Genomic DNA, 12,729 nt, shown 5'->3' on the forward strand with positions numbered 1-12,729 from the left:
TTATTGTAATAAATTCTGACTATTGATTTTGGGTCAATATGTAGTTCCAAGCACATTTTTTCCCAAACAGAAATTAAATTTTCTTATTCTATATGACTGAAAAGACAATACTACATATGTGAAATTACTCAGAAAAATGGGTTCGTTCATGCTTCACAGAGAATGAGAAAACTAATTGAATGAGAAAACTAATTGACATGAAGATTTTCTACAATGCTACAGATGCAAATTTATTTTTAGGTGAGAATTAGAATAAAATGTCAGCAAAAATGAGATTATTCCAGGTCTCTTTTTTGGAAGCAATTCTTGCTAGATTTTCCTGCCTGTCACTGGTCTGCATTGGCCTGCTAATTTAACCTCTTAAACATCCCATTATTAATTTTAGAAATAATGCTTTCTCTAGTGAAGGCAACGAGGACTTTAAGAACTTACTGATGAAGACCAATCATGGATCATGGAATACACCCTATGTTAGGTTGGGTAGACTAGAGAAAACAAATCCACAGAAACTCATATACTATGTATAAGAGAGAGTTTTAAGAATAAGTATACCTATACTCTTATATTTATAAGGATAAAGGGTAAGTGTACATTAAGAAAGCATCCCAACCCAGTCCAGTCCAAGCCCATAAATCCGACATTAGCCCGTATGTCTGACACCAATCTACAAAGTCGTCCTGAAACTCACAAAACACACGCAATGACGCCGACTGCAGGAAGAAAGTCAAATCAGTGAGCGTGTAAGCATCTCAGCATTGGCAGGGGTCTCCACACGGCTGCTCCAGCACCCAGGGCTGCATCAGGGTAGGTCCATGTGGCTTCTCCTCAGGTATGTCTCACAGGAAGTGAGCCTTGCCAGCTGAGGCAGGGTACTGACTAAGGCAGCTGTACCTGGTCAGACTATCCGACAAGAGACCACACAGGCAAAGATAGAGGAGCCATTTATATTCCCGCTTTTCAATTAAACTGCCTTTCAATTAATCCCACATGTGTTCATTGGCCAGGTTGGCATAATAAACCTTAACTATCACATACCCCAAAATAAAGAAAACAAAACCCCTCACAACTGGACCAGTAAACTACTCTCAACATCTGGAGCAAAGGTTTAAGTTGTCACTGATCTTATTTTACTTGGATGTATAATCAATGCTCACGGAGGCAACCGTCAAGAAATCAAATGGTGTTTTAAACTGAAAAAAAGAAGTAATAATCTGAGGCATTTCCAACTCATGGGGCACTACATTGCCCAAATCTGCTGCCAGGGACTTCTTTGAAAGGTTAAGGAGCAAAGATGTCACTTTGGAGATAAAAATGTGCCTACCCTGAGCCATGGTATCTTAAATAACATCCTATACATGTGAAAGCTGGGCAATACGGAAGCCTAGAGAAGAGTTGATGCATTAACATGTTGATGTTGTAGAAGAAAATTAAATCTACCAATGCCTGTCAGAAGAACAAACAAATCTGTCTTGGAAGAAGCATGGCCAGAATGCGCCTTAGCACAGGGGATGCTCTCTGTGCAGTGTGCTCTGTACGTGTTATGTATCACAGCATCCGGTCCCTGCAGAAGGGTATCCTGCTTGGTAGAGGGGCCATGAAACAGGAAAGCCTTTCAACCAGGTGGGCTGACACGATGGCTGCAACCATGGCGTCAAATATAATAGTTTTGAGTATGATGCTGGATTGGGAAATGTGTCCTTCTGCTGCATGTAGCGTCCCTCTGAGGCAAAACCGACACTGCAGTATCCAACGACAGCAAGAAGGATGGAATCGGCTCTGATTCTTTCACAATTAGACAGACCGAATTAATTTATTGGGCTTTTGTTTTCACTTTGAGATCACACTGAGATATTTTAACTAAAATTCTCTCTGATGATTTGCTATTCAGATGTGGTTTTGAAACTTTGGGTAAATGCATCATCACAGCATACTTCTTGGAAAAGTGCTACTGTGTGATAATAATATTCTAGCACGTAGCTTGCTCAGATTTCAGTGACTGTTTCAATATTTAAAATTTAAATTTTCATTTTCCTTACACAGACATCGATAATCACACCGGCATCATAAACAATCTAGGATATGCAACTTCATATAGACAGAAGTGACAGTGTTTTCCAATTTTACATAAAGTTTTCATCGCATGATAAGATGAAACGGTTTTTAGTTGTAAGTGCTGACAACAAACATATTTGTCACCATGATTTGTCAGGATTAAAAATGAACAGGGCTTTAAAGCAGATTCATTATCATACATTTTAATAAATACGCATATGTTAAAGGCTACTAGATCAGGAAACTATGCATTTCGGCTACACTGGCCATGGGGTCATAGGGCTGGTGTCACTCACCATGATAACTCCTGGTGTCCCCGCTCCCCCTAGGGACCTCCTTCCCTGCCTGACCGCACACTTCTCAGTAATTTTTATTCTCAATTCTAATGATAGGGTAATGGGCGATAAATGTCATTTTAAATTGCCTAAGTAACTTTTTGAGATGATATTAATAGCAACAACCCATTGCTTTGTAAACTATCTCTGCATTAAATTATGTCATCAGTTGGAACATTATTAGTGAGTGAGCTGAAGCCCATCTTCTTTCTCCCCTTTCTCTGTAATTACTACTTCATTCTCTAAAAATTCATTGATATAGGTTCATAGATATTAATTGCCACGGTATTTTAGCTAAAACATAGGAAAATTTGGTAAAAGCAGTGACTACAAAACCCTGGAAGCAGTAGGAAAGACAGGGTGGAGCCATGGCTTGTGCAGACAAGTCCCCATGATTTGAAAGACCATGGAAATTTGGCAATAAAGAAATCTGGCACAGGGCTTAAAAATACTTTCATTGTTAACAACTAACACCACAGATATTTGGTTGTTTGTTTTAACGACGGAAACACGGCACAGACATATTTAGACGGTCCGTTGGTGTCGGTGTAGAGTGACATGGCCTGTGCCCTGGCACCCACTGGTGATGCCACTGGTAATAACTGTAGGTGCCTTTTTGCAACAAATATTTTACTTCAAAGAGAATACTGAACATGCTTGCATCTGGATTATAAATTTTCTGTGAGGGAAAGTGGAGTATATGTCTGTACTCAATTTGCTAACAACCTACATCTTTACTGATGGACAATAAGTACCCCACACAATCCCTGTTGCTATTTTAATCAAACAAGATCCATGATGTCTAAAGAGAAGCATGTTGAATGGCACTCCTGGTGTTCATTGCCCACCAGGCATGTCCCTTTTTGCACAGATGATGTTGTAGTCTCGACTTTGCATGAAATATTAGGGTCCCCACATCATGGACTCACTGTCTCTTCATGCTGCTAGACCATATGTTCTCTATTGTCCAACCAGACTATTATCCATTCTACATGTCTTGACTTTCAATGAACAAGAATCTCTGCAGAGAAAGAGTTGGCTTTGAGCAACACAATATCCCCCCTGGAAGTTTACAGTTCTTTGGACAAACCAGTAGATTGAAAGGCATGTGATGTAAAAAATATTATGTTAGAGATAGATAGAAGTTAATGATGGGAAAAGAGAGGACAGATCATCTTTAAGTTTTGAGATGACGTAAGAGAAGAAATGCGCCTAGACTTTAGTCTTCCTCAGTAAAAGGATGTTTCCCAATGCACAAGAGTGTGAGAGCAATCCAAATAAGAGGAACTATCTTTGTGGAATTGGAAAGGCTTATCCTAGATCCAAATGAAGAACAATTAGTTTTACATCATGTCTTCAGAAAGGGAACGTAGAAGATATGGGTGCTACAGCAAAACGTGGCCAAGAAATTAGATACTGCCCGGCTATCAGATAAAATTGCACCTGAGGTCTTTTTTTTTCAGGTTTATGGCTTTAATAAACTCATCCCTTTATCATTTTTTAATATTACCCCTTGAGTTCCTATTTTCAGCACCCAATAATCCTCTGAAATAATGCACAGATCCAGCAATGGCCAACGGCACATCTCAGGCTTCCAGAGTTAATGGTCACTGGGCATTCTGGGTTGTGTGGCACTTGTCCAGAACTGGGAGCACTCCGTAGTTGGAGAATTCGAAGTATCGTGAAGAAGGCCTTTCCTCCAGAGGAAGAAAGACAGTCATGCCTCAAAGCCCAGCAGATCTGTGAGAACCATTCTCCGGTGCATCCTTCATTCAGGTGCATCCCTTCAGATCCATCCTCCGGTGCATCCCTTCAGATCCATCATCCGGTGCATCCCTTCAGATCCATCCTCCGGTGCATCCCTTCAGATCCATCCTCCGGGTGCGTCCCTTCAAGATCCATCCTTCGGGTGCGTCCCTTCAGGGGCATCTTTTCTTTTTCCTTTGCAGTGGAACCAGCAAAAGACCGACACCTCACCGGAGTTACAAAAAAAGAAGACCGTCATGGCTGTAAAAGGGGTGTCCAGGAGCAACGGAAATACTCCCTGATGCCCCTAGCAGCCACATCCAAGGTCTGGGCTTCACCGAAAAAGCAACAAGACAAGTCCGTGAATCACAGCAGCTAGATTTCAAATCCTTTCATCCCAGGGTGGGAGGCAGGGAAGGAAGGTGGGAGGATAAATGACACAGGAAAGAAAAGAGCACTTCAAATCGGCCCAGGGTTCAGCAACTGCTGAAAAATAGCTACAGAAAAACCTGTGGTTTATTCAGACTCAAGGTGTTAAAAATCCACCTCCTGGTATCAGGAAGATCCCAAATCCCAGTTCCTCAGAGCAGGGAATGTGCAGAGTGCCCTTGGGAACCCTGCCTTCCCTGGGTGGGGCCAGAACAGGGAAAGGAGCTGCCACATCCTCCTTTCCATTTCTCCTACACCTTCCCCACAGCAGGCAGGGATGGGTGGCCTGAAGCAGCCTTCCGTTTGGCAGGAGCTGGATGTGGGGAAGAGGCCTTTTCTGCAGAAGCCAGGCCACTCCCGACAGACTGCAGGTAGACCATTTTCTGGAAGCTTTTGTTGCTTAAGAAGACCACAGTGGAGAATAAGTGCAACTGACAAGGGTGTGCTTATCCAGGGGTCTCTGCTTCGTTAGCGCTGATGCTAAGTAAAGGGAGAGGATGGAAAAGAGACCGTCACTGATAATGTAGGAGGACTGCATTGCTGTTAGAAAAACCCAGAGCAAACCCAAACCGAAGCAGCCAGCCAATCCTTTTCTATGTTTGATGATTGCTGGTGCATTTCAATTCCTTTATTGAACCAGTGGTATTCAAAGCAGAATAATGAGTGCAGAAGGGACATGTGCAGGAGACTAACCAGCAGACCAACAAGATAGATGGGGAAGAGACTCACAAACACACCCTGAAGAATAAAAGGAGCCTGCCGCAGAGGTTGAAGAGCATATCAGCAATTATTTTGCTGGAACTAGGGAAAGGTTGCATCTTCCTTCCTGACAGCTGAAATGCCATATTGGCTCTATCCTGAAACCAAATGGCATTGACAACTTTGCTAAGCACAGACAGCGGGAGTACCCAAAGAACGCTGAAAATTTACGTGAGGAAAAATTCCAGCCACGACCAAACATCTCCATGTAGTGATGGATCACCAATAGTCTGTGCTGTTACACACTGAAGTGCAGGAATCAATCCTCGGTAAAAGACCAAGAGGCGGAACCAGCATACTCCTCCATTCCATGCACAGCACAGAGAACTCTGTCAGCAATACATGGCTCAGCCTCTGGCTTCTGCTCTGGGCTCTCCTCTGGACTAGGACACTTGTCCTGCGATGGACTTCCTCTCTCTTTGGTTGTATTTCAGCATCCAACTTTGAGCTGGTACAAATACCCCATTGGAGCCCTTGACTCCCCTGGCAAGATCAAGGTCAGACCTGAGTTGGAGCTGATGGGCTTTTCGAGATGAGAGATTTTCAGATGCTTCTCTGTTCTCTGTGTAGTTGCTGGATTGTATGTTGAAGAGATGGCTGACAGTGTCAAAACCTTTCAGCACCTGGGGTCTTGAAGGTTTGTCTCTAAACAAGTAGGCATCTAAGTAAAATGTCAACCAAGTCTGCCTGGAAGAAGCACACTGTATTGGACAGGGTTCCCTAGAGAGACAAACCAGATTGCTAGTAATTATATATAAATATATTAATGAAGATAGATATATAATTGAAGAAATTAACCATTAAATAATACACAGATAGATAATACAAGAAATAAACAGTTAAATTATAAAGCAGTGAGACACTAGCAGTCCTTCAAGTTTTGAGAGCTGCCAGGTGCCAGTCCCCTTCTGTTCTGTAGAGAGAGCTGGGCTATATATACCCAGGCAGCAAACAGCAAGGCAGGTCCCCAACTGTCATCAACTGTCAGTCCCCAGCTCCAGAGATGAACATTCCAATCGTGTGGGCTTAAAGGGACCTCAACTTACAGCGACACAGTCCACAGGTAGTGTACCCCTTTAAATTGAGGCACAGAACAACCAAGGTGAGGCTCACCGAGCCTCTGCCCTTCAGTTAATCCTACTTGTGTTTATCGGCCAGGCTGGCACAATAAACTATAGCACACACCATCATCAGTCACCAAAGGGTTGTAATTAATATAATGTAAAGTCAAAGAAGGGATTAGTATCAGAGCCTAAATTGTGAGAATCCAGTTTGGAGAACACTATGGATGGATGACAGTAGGAGCTCAAGACTCATTTGTGGAAACTACATAGAAAATATGCCTCTGATGAGCTTCCTCTATCCACAATTGAAGGATGGGAGGAAAATGGTTACTAAAGAAAGTGAATTGGAGGTGAGTACAGAAGATCAAAGGCATAAATCTGACTTGAACAAAATGTTGTTAGTTGATTTCCCCCCCCCCCCCGATGTACACTGTACCTGATCTGGTCCTCAACATTTTCTGTATGTTTGTTGTGTTCATATTAGATGTAGCTCAGAGGTGTTATGTCATTGGGGGGGTCACCCTTGAAGAAGTTGTATTATATGTTTTTACGTTTTTCAGTGTATGAAGCTCAGGACTGATGAAACTACAGGGACAACAAATAAAACAGGGGTTTTGAGGGGTGGGGTACAGTGTTGGTGAAGGAGTGTGGTGGTAAAAGGGTGACGAAGTTAAGGGGTCCAGGAAGAAAAATAATGTTTGTAAATCAATTGTGGTAGCAAATGTATAATTCTACTTGATGTGATTGAACTATGAAATTAGGGGGTACACCGTGAAACAGATATTTTTCAAAGCTATGCATTACAAAAACAATCTTATCACCTTCAAATTACACTCCATCATACTTAGCATTTGTCAAATCTGCGACTCCATTCTTTTAAATATTTTCAAACTCATCTGTATGGGTGTCTGACAGCACCTCCCTTGTGCTTTTGTCTTTATCTCTTCTAAGTCATGAAATCACTCTACTTTTATGTTCCTCTTCATTCAAGGGGGGAAAGGCCTTAAGGAGCAAGGTCAGGTAAGTCAAGTGCATGGGGCAAGAGAGGCATGCTGTTTATCGCCCAAAACTGGCATGAGAGGGCTACATGAGCAGGTGTATTGTCATGGTGGCAAAAGCAATCCCCTCTCTGCTACAAATCAGGCCATTTTTTTATAGCAAACTGTTATGCAATCTTTTCAGAACCTCTAAATAGAAAGATTGATTAACAGTGTGACCTGGTGGAACCAATTCCAAATGCACTTCTCCCCTCACATTAAAATAATTTTTTTTAAAAGCAATTTTTAAAAAGCAATGTCTTACTTTTTGATTCTACTTGATGAGATTTGGGGGGGCAAGGTGATGATTGCATCTTCCACTGGCTTGATTGATGTTTTCATTCAGGATCATAAGATTAGGGCCATGTCTCCTCACGAGTAATGACCTTGGCGTGGGGGGGGGAGTGGGGGTGAGGGGGAAGTCTGTGTTGCTTCAGAGCTGTTCTTTCAAAGCATGGCGTATTTCCACTCTATGCTCTGTTTGCTGCTCAGTCAGAACCAGATGCACACATTTCATAGTGACCCTTCTCATTCCCAAATCTTCTGATAAAATCCAAGGACTGACCCGCAATATAGTCCAGATAACTTCCCATCTCTTCAATGGTCCATCTCCAAGCACAAGTGTACAAATTGTGTCGACTTTTCATCTGCTCCAGAAGTTGATGGACACCCTAAATGAGGTTTGTCTTCAATTGTCATTTCACCTTTCTTATTTCAAGAAAAACAGTCATACACTTGGGTTTTTCCCATAGCACTGTCCTTGTATGCTGTTTTCAACATCACAACAGTTTCTGTGAAATTTTTCCTGAGCAGGAAACAAAATTTCACAGCCTCACGCTGTCCTCTTAAATCAACCTTCACACACAAAAAAAGAGGTTTGAGCGAAATTGCTTTTACAAAAAAATTCACTGTGACCAGAGAGAATCTTCCAGGTGATGCCACTGGGTGCACTAACTTAGAACGACTTTCCAGATGCTCGTCTGTGGAGACAAAAGCATACTATGAAACCTTTGCCATGGGAGCTCTTTTTGGTGCATTTTTTTTGGTCGAGGGGAGGTACCTCCTTGTATATGAATTAACTCCCAATTATTAATAATTATATACTTACTATATTACTATGTTCTCTATATATTTATACAGAATTACATGCTAAGAAACCCACAGAAACAGTTCTACCCTGCTGTATGGGGATGCTATGAGTTGGCATGGCTCTTTTGAAGTGAGTTTTTTTGTTTATTTTTTTAGATTAATATTAAAAAGTATAGCAATACAGTAAGATTTAATTCCCTAACTTAAATAAAAACGAAGAATAGGTTTTTTGAAAGTGTTTTATGATTTCTGATCAAGGTTTATTAGGACATTCTGTCAATATTTCAAAGAAATACTGTTACTAGCTAAGTATCAGTCCCAGCTAGTGAATACCATCAAACATTGAATACACATTGTGAAGGCTGTAAATTGAGCACTTCCTATGCACTGTTTATTGAATTACACACATATACATATGCATGTACATGCCGACCTTTATTATCATTACTGTTTTGAAACTTAGAAAACAGACATATAGGATCATTGAATAACTTGCCAGGAGGCCAGGAATTAAAGCCAAACATTCTGGGGCAGCCTTTATACTTCTAAACGCTCAACTATGATCCTTTTCAAGTGAAAGTTGTGATGGGTGTAAAACTGTAACAGGGTATAGAAAATATCAGAAGATTTTAAAGATCCTGTTCTAAGACAGAGTAATCAAAGAGAAACACTTTGCAATGCCTCAGCTACTGCTAACCATGGTATCAATGTCCAACTGCACCCCTTACACATATCAAGAGGGAAAAAAGTTCAGATTGATGCTCCATCTTCCCTCTGGGAGTGCCCAAATTCACACCTGTCTGCTGGCAATTTAGAAGCAAAGAACTTAAGGATCAGATTTTTGTTATACAAATATTGAAAAACACTTTACAATGAAACTTAGACTTTATTTTCATTGATAGATATCTCACTCATATGCCTTACTTTTTCTCAAAATGTTCTGTTAAGTAAACAATTTTGGGAAGATAAGACATTTACATTTAAAAACTCTAGTAAGTGTAAGGGCACATAAAAGTATTGCTACAAAATTGTATATATCTTTATGGAACAAATATATCAGGATATGAAGGTATTGCTTCTCAATATGTTCTCCACCAAAATCTAAATGTTCTGAAGGCAGTGTTTTCATCTCTCTAACTGGTCCCGAAGGGATTTGGCATTCTTCCATTTATACCATGCCGAAATGGCAGTTTGTGCATCTTTGGGCTCATTTGTGTTCCTTTTACAAGTTCTTTGAGTTTTCGGAACAAAATGAATGAGGGGTCTTATTGGGCTAAAGTGTTGGCGGGCTAAGGTTGCATCCTCAAATTATTATAGAACAGACCTTCCTACCCTTGAAGAATGAGCAAGCACATTATTTTGATTAGGGGGGAAATCCTGGGTTTGTTCTATCAATGCACTTTTCAATATTGAAAAAAGTTTCTTCAAAAACAAACAAAAAACCATGAATGTTTTTTATCCTTCAAGAAAATTTATCAGGACCAGCACTTTGAATTTCCCCCATTGCTTTGAGTTTAACTGGCCCAGCAGATGCCCTTGGATGTTCCTTTTGTAGATTGCACATTTTTAAGAAGCATCGATAGCAGAAGGCACTCTGGTTGCACCATCGTTCTTGCATTGAACAGCTAACCTCAAGGCGCCACCATGGGAATCCCCCAGGCATTCCCCAGTAGGAAGATGAGGCTGCACCCACTTGCAGATATTTAAGTCTCAGGAAGTCAAAGGGGGCGGTTCTCCCCTGAGATCACGGTGACTTGGAAACACCTTGAGGAGAGTGACTGCGTGTTGGTGTGTGTGTGTGTGTAACTGGATTGAGATTAACACATGGCTGAAAGAACTTGTCTGCAACCATCAGTTGACAGCAGAGGCTTGTTCAAACATATGTTGTTTGAACAGCCTTGGGCATGTTTGAAGTGGAATGCTACTAGCAATTGTTTTGTTTATGGTGTTCTATAGCTAAATAAATAAAAATTTACATGTAATTAAAATGATTAGTTAATCATTTTAAAATTTAAAATATAATATAGTATAAGCAAAAATGATTAACACCAAGTGTATAAGTGAGAAAACTAACACTAAGAAAGTTTGTGTAACTTGTTCAATATATGAGTAATGTTTGGACTGAAATGTATGTGAGGGTCTCAAAGAACAAGCCCTCTCCAGAGAGCAAGAGGCTCGGTATTACACGATTGCAGCCCCGAGAAAGTGTTAACTGAGCTGCTCAAACCTTCAGTTTAAGGCATTCACCATTCAACTGCACTGCTTGCTTAAACTGAAGAAGTATAGTTACTAAAAGAGAAACATACTTTCAGTTTATATCAATGTCCTATGAATTTTACAGAGAACAAGTTTCTATGCTCTTGAGAGTTGCTTAATGTAAATAAATTGATTAATGGTTTTAGAAGATGGTGAATTTTTTTAATCTTTCATACTACCCAAGAATACCTCCTCTCCAAAGAAGCTGGGAAGTCTAAGATGATTTAATAGTACTCATACTAACTGCATTTGTGCGTGAATGCAATAGCGTGAGTTGTTCATGAGTTTATGTTACTGATAGAACATTGATAATCTCGCAACCAAGGGCCTATTGCTACATCCCTCAAAAGTATTTAGCTCACACAATTATCAGGCAAATTTCTTTCAACTATATGATACTTTAAATAAATCATAATTAATAATCATCACCTACTGTTAAAGGTACATTTCATATTTATAAATATACAAAGCATTGGTAATGATTCTACATTAATAAATTTGATAATTTAATAAGACTTAATTGTATAAGTAGCTATTAAATTTTTGAAAAAGGAATAAAGTATCAAGGTGGCTATAAATCCTCTTGGCTATTTCCATGAACATAGTTATTGGCTATCTATGGTGTACCAGGAATTACTCTAGGCATTAGAGGTAAAGGATTGAACAACAAAAACATATATACAGTCCATCCCCTTAGATAATTGACATTCTTGGAAAGAGAAAAACAGGACGATTGTAAGTGCCTGCAAACTATAGTTTTAGTTTCAATAAGCCTCATGACAGTGCTGGTATTTAAATTCCCAGACTTTGTTTTGTGAAATCCTATTGTTTATGAATTGTATTAAATCATATAAAATTGCTCACCCTTTGGAAGATATTCAGAATGTCTACATCTTAGTCACCTTGTGGTGCACCGCTAGTTGTATGTGTCGATTTGACAAGGTGCCTATGGCTTGACCAAACAGGGATCTAGATGGTGTTGCCTGTGATTAAACCATCTTAAGTAAAGCAGCTTGCCCTCCATAACAGAGATGAGTCTCATCCAATATCCTGAAAACCTTAAGACATAGAAGGAGCTTTCTCTAGCATGGATTCTACCTCTAATCTATAAATAGATATTGACAAGAATTCCCCTTCCCAACCACCCACAATTGTTTTACTCAGTTTCTTTACATTTCTCTATATGTATCTATTCATCTCTGTACACAGGAGCTCTGCTGGTGCTGACGTGTAAGTGTCGGACTGCTAACCACAAGGTCAGTGGTTCAAAACCACCAGTGACTCCTCAGGGAAAAGATGAAGCTTTCTGCTCCTGCAAACAGTTGTGATCTTGGAAACAAGCAGAGGCAGTTCTATCTTGTCCCATATGGTTGCAGAGAATTTACACACACACACTACACACACACACACACACATTTGTATTACTGGTTCTGTGTCTTGATATAATCCTGGTTAAAATATTGAGTATGGCTCTGATAATCTACCAGATTAAACAAAATTCATAGAAGCAGATGCAAGAAGACACAATCTACTGCTGCCTCAGCGAGTTTTGAGTTTAGAGAAGTTTCCTTGTCTGTGTCCACCGCTTCTCTGTCAGTTGGTTGTACTGTAGTAGCTTGTGTGTTGGTGTGGTGCCAAGAGCTATGTCACTGGCATTATCAAACCCGAGCAGGTCTACCACAGTGAACAGCTTTCACCAGAGCTTCAAGACTAAAGACCAAGAAAGAACAGGGTGTTCACTTTAGGGGATTAGCCACAGAAAGTCTCTGGATAGCATGGACATGTTGTCAGAGACTGATTTGGCTGCAGGATGCTATCATATATAATACCAGATGGCGAGACTCTCCAGTTGGAAGGCACTTAGCAAATGGCTGAAGAAGAGCTGCCTTTTCAGAGCAGAGTTGACTGTAATATCCGAAATGCAGTAAAGTCTTCAGGAGGAAAGCCTTCATTTGCTTTTGG

At 40.4% G+C, this 12,729-nt stretch overlaps 1 pseudogene; it reads right to left on the reverse strand.

The window, feature by feature from the left end:
* Nucleotides 1-4,813: 4,813 nt before the first annotated feature.
* Nucleotides 4,814-12,729, reverse strand: part of LOC142430996 (etoposide-induced protein 2.4 homolog) — a 78,914-nt pseudogene continuing 70,998 nt past the window's right edge.

Source organism: Tenrec ecaudatus, chromosome 17 (genome assembly GCF_050624435.1).
Source record: "Tenrec ecaudatus isolate mTenEca1 chromosome 17, mTenEca1.hap1, whole genome shotgun sequence".
In the NCBI taxonomy this organism is placed as follows: Eukaryota; Metazoa; Chordata; class Mammalia; order Afrosoricida; family Tenrecidae; genus Tenrec; species Tenrec ecaudatus.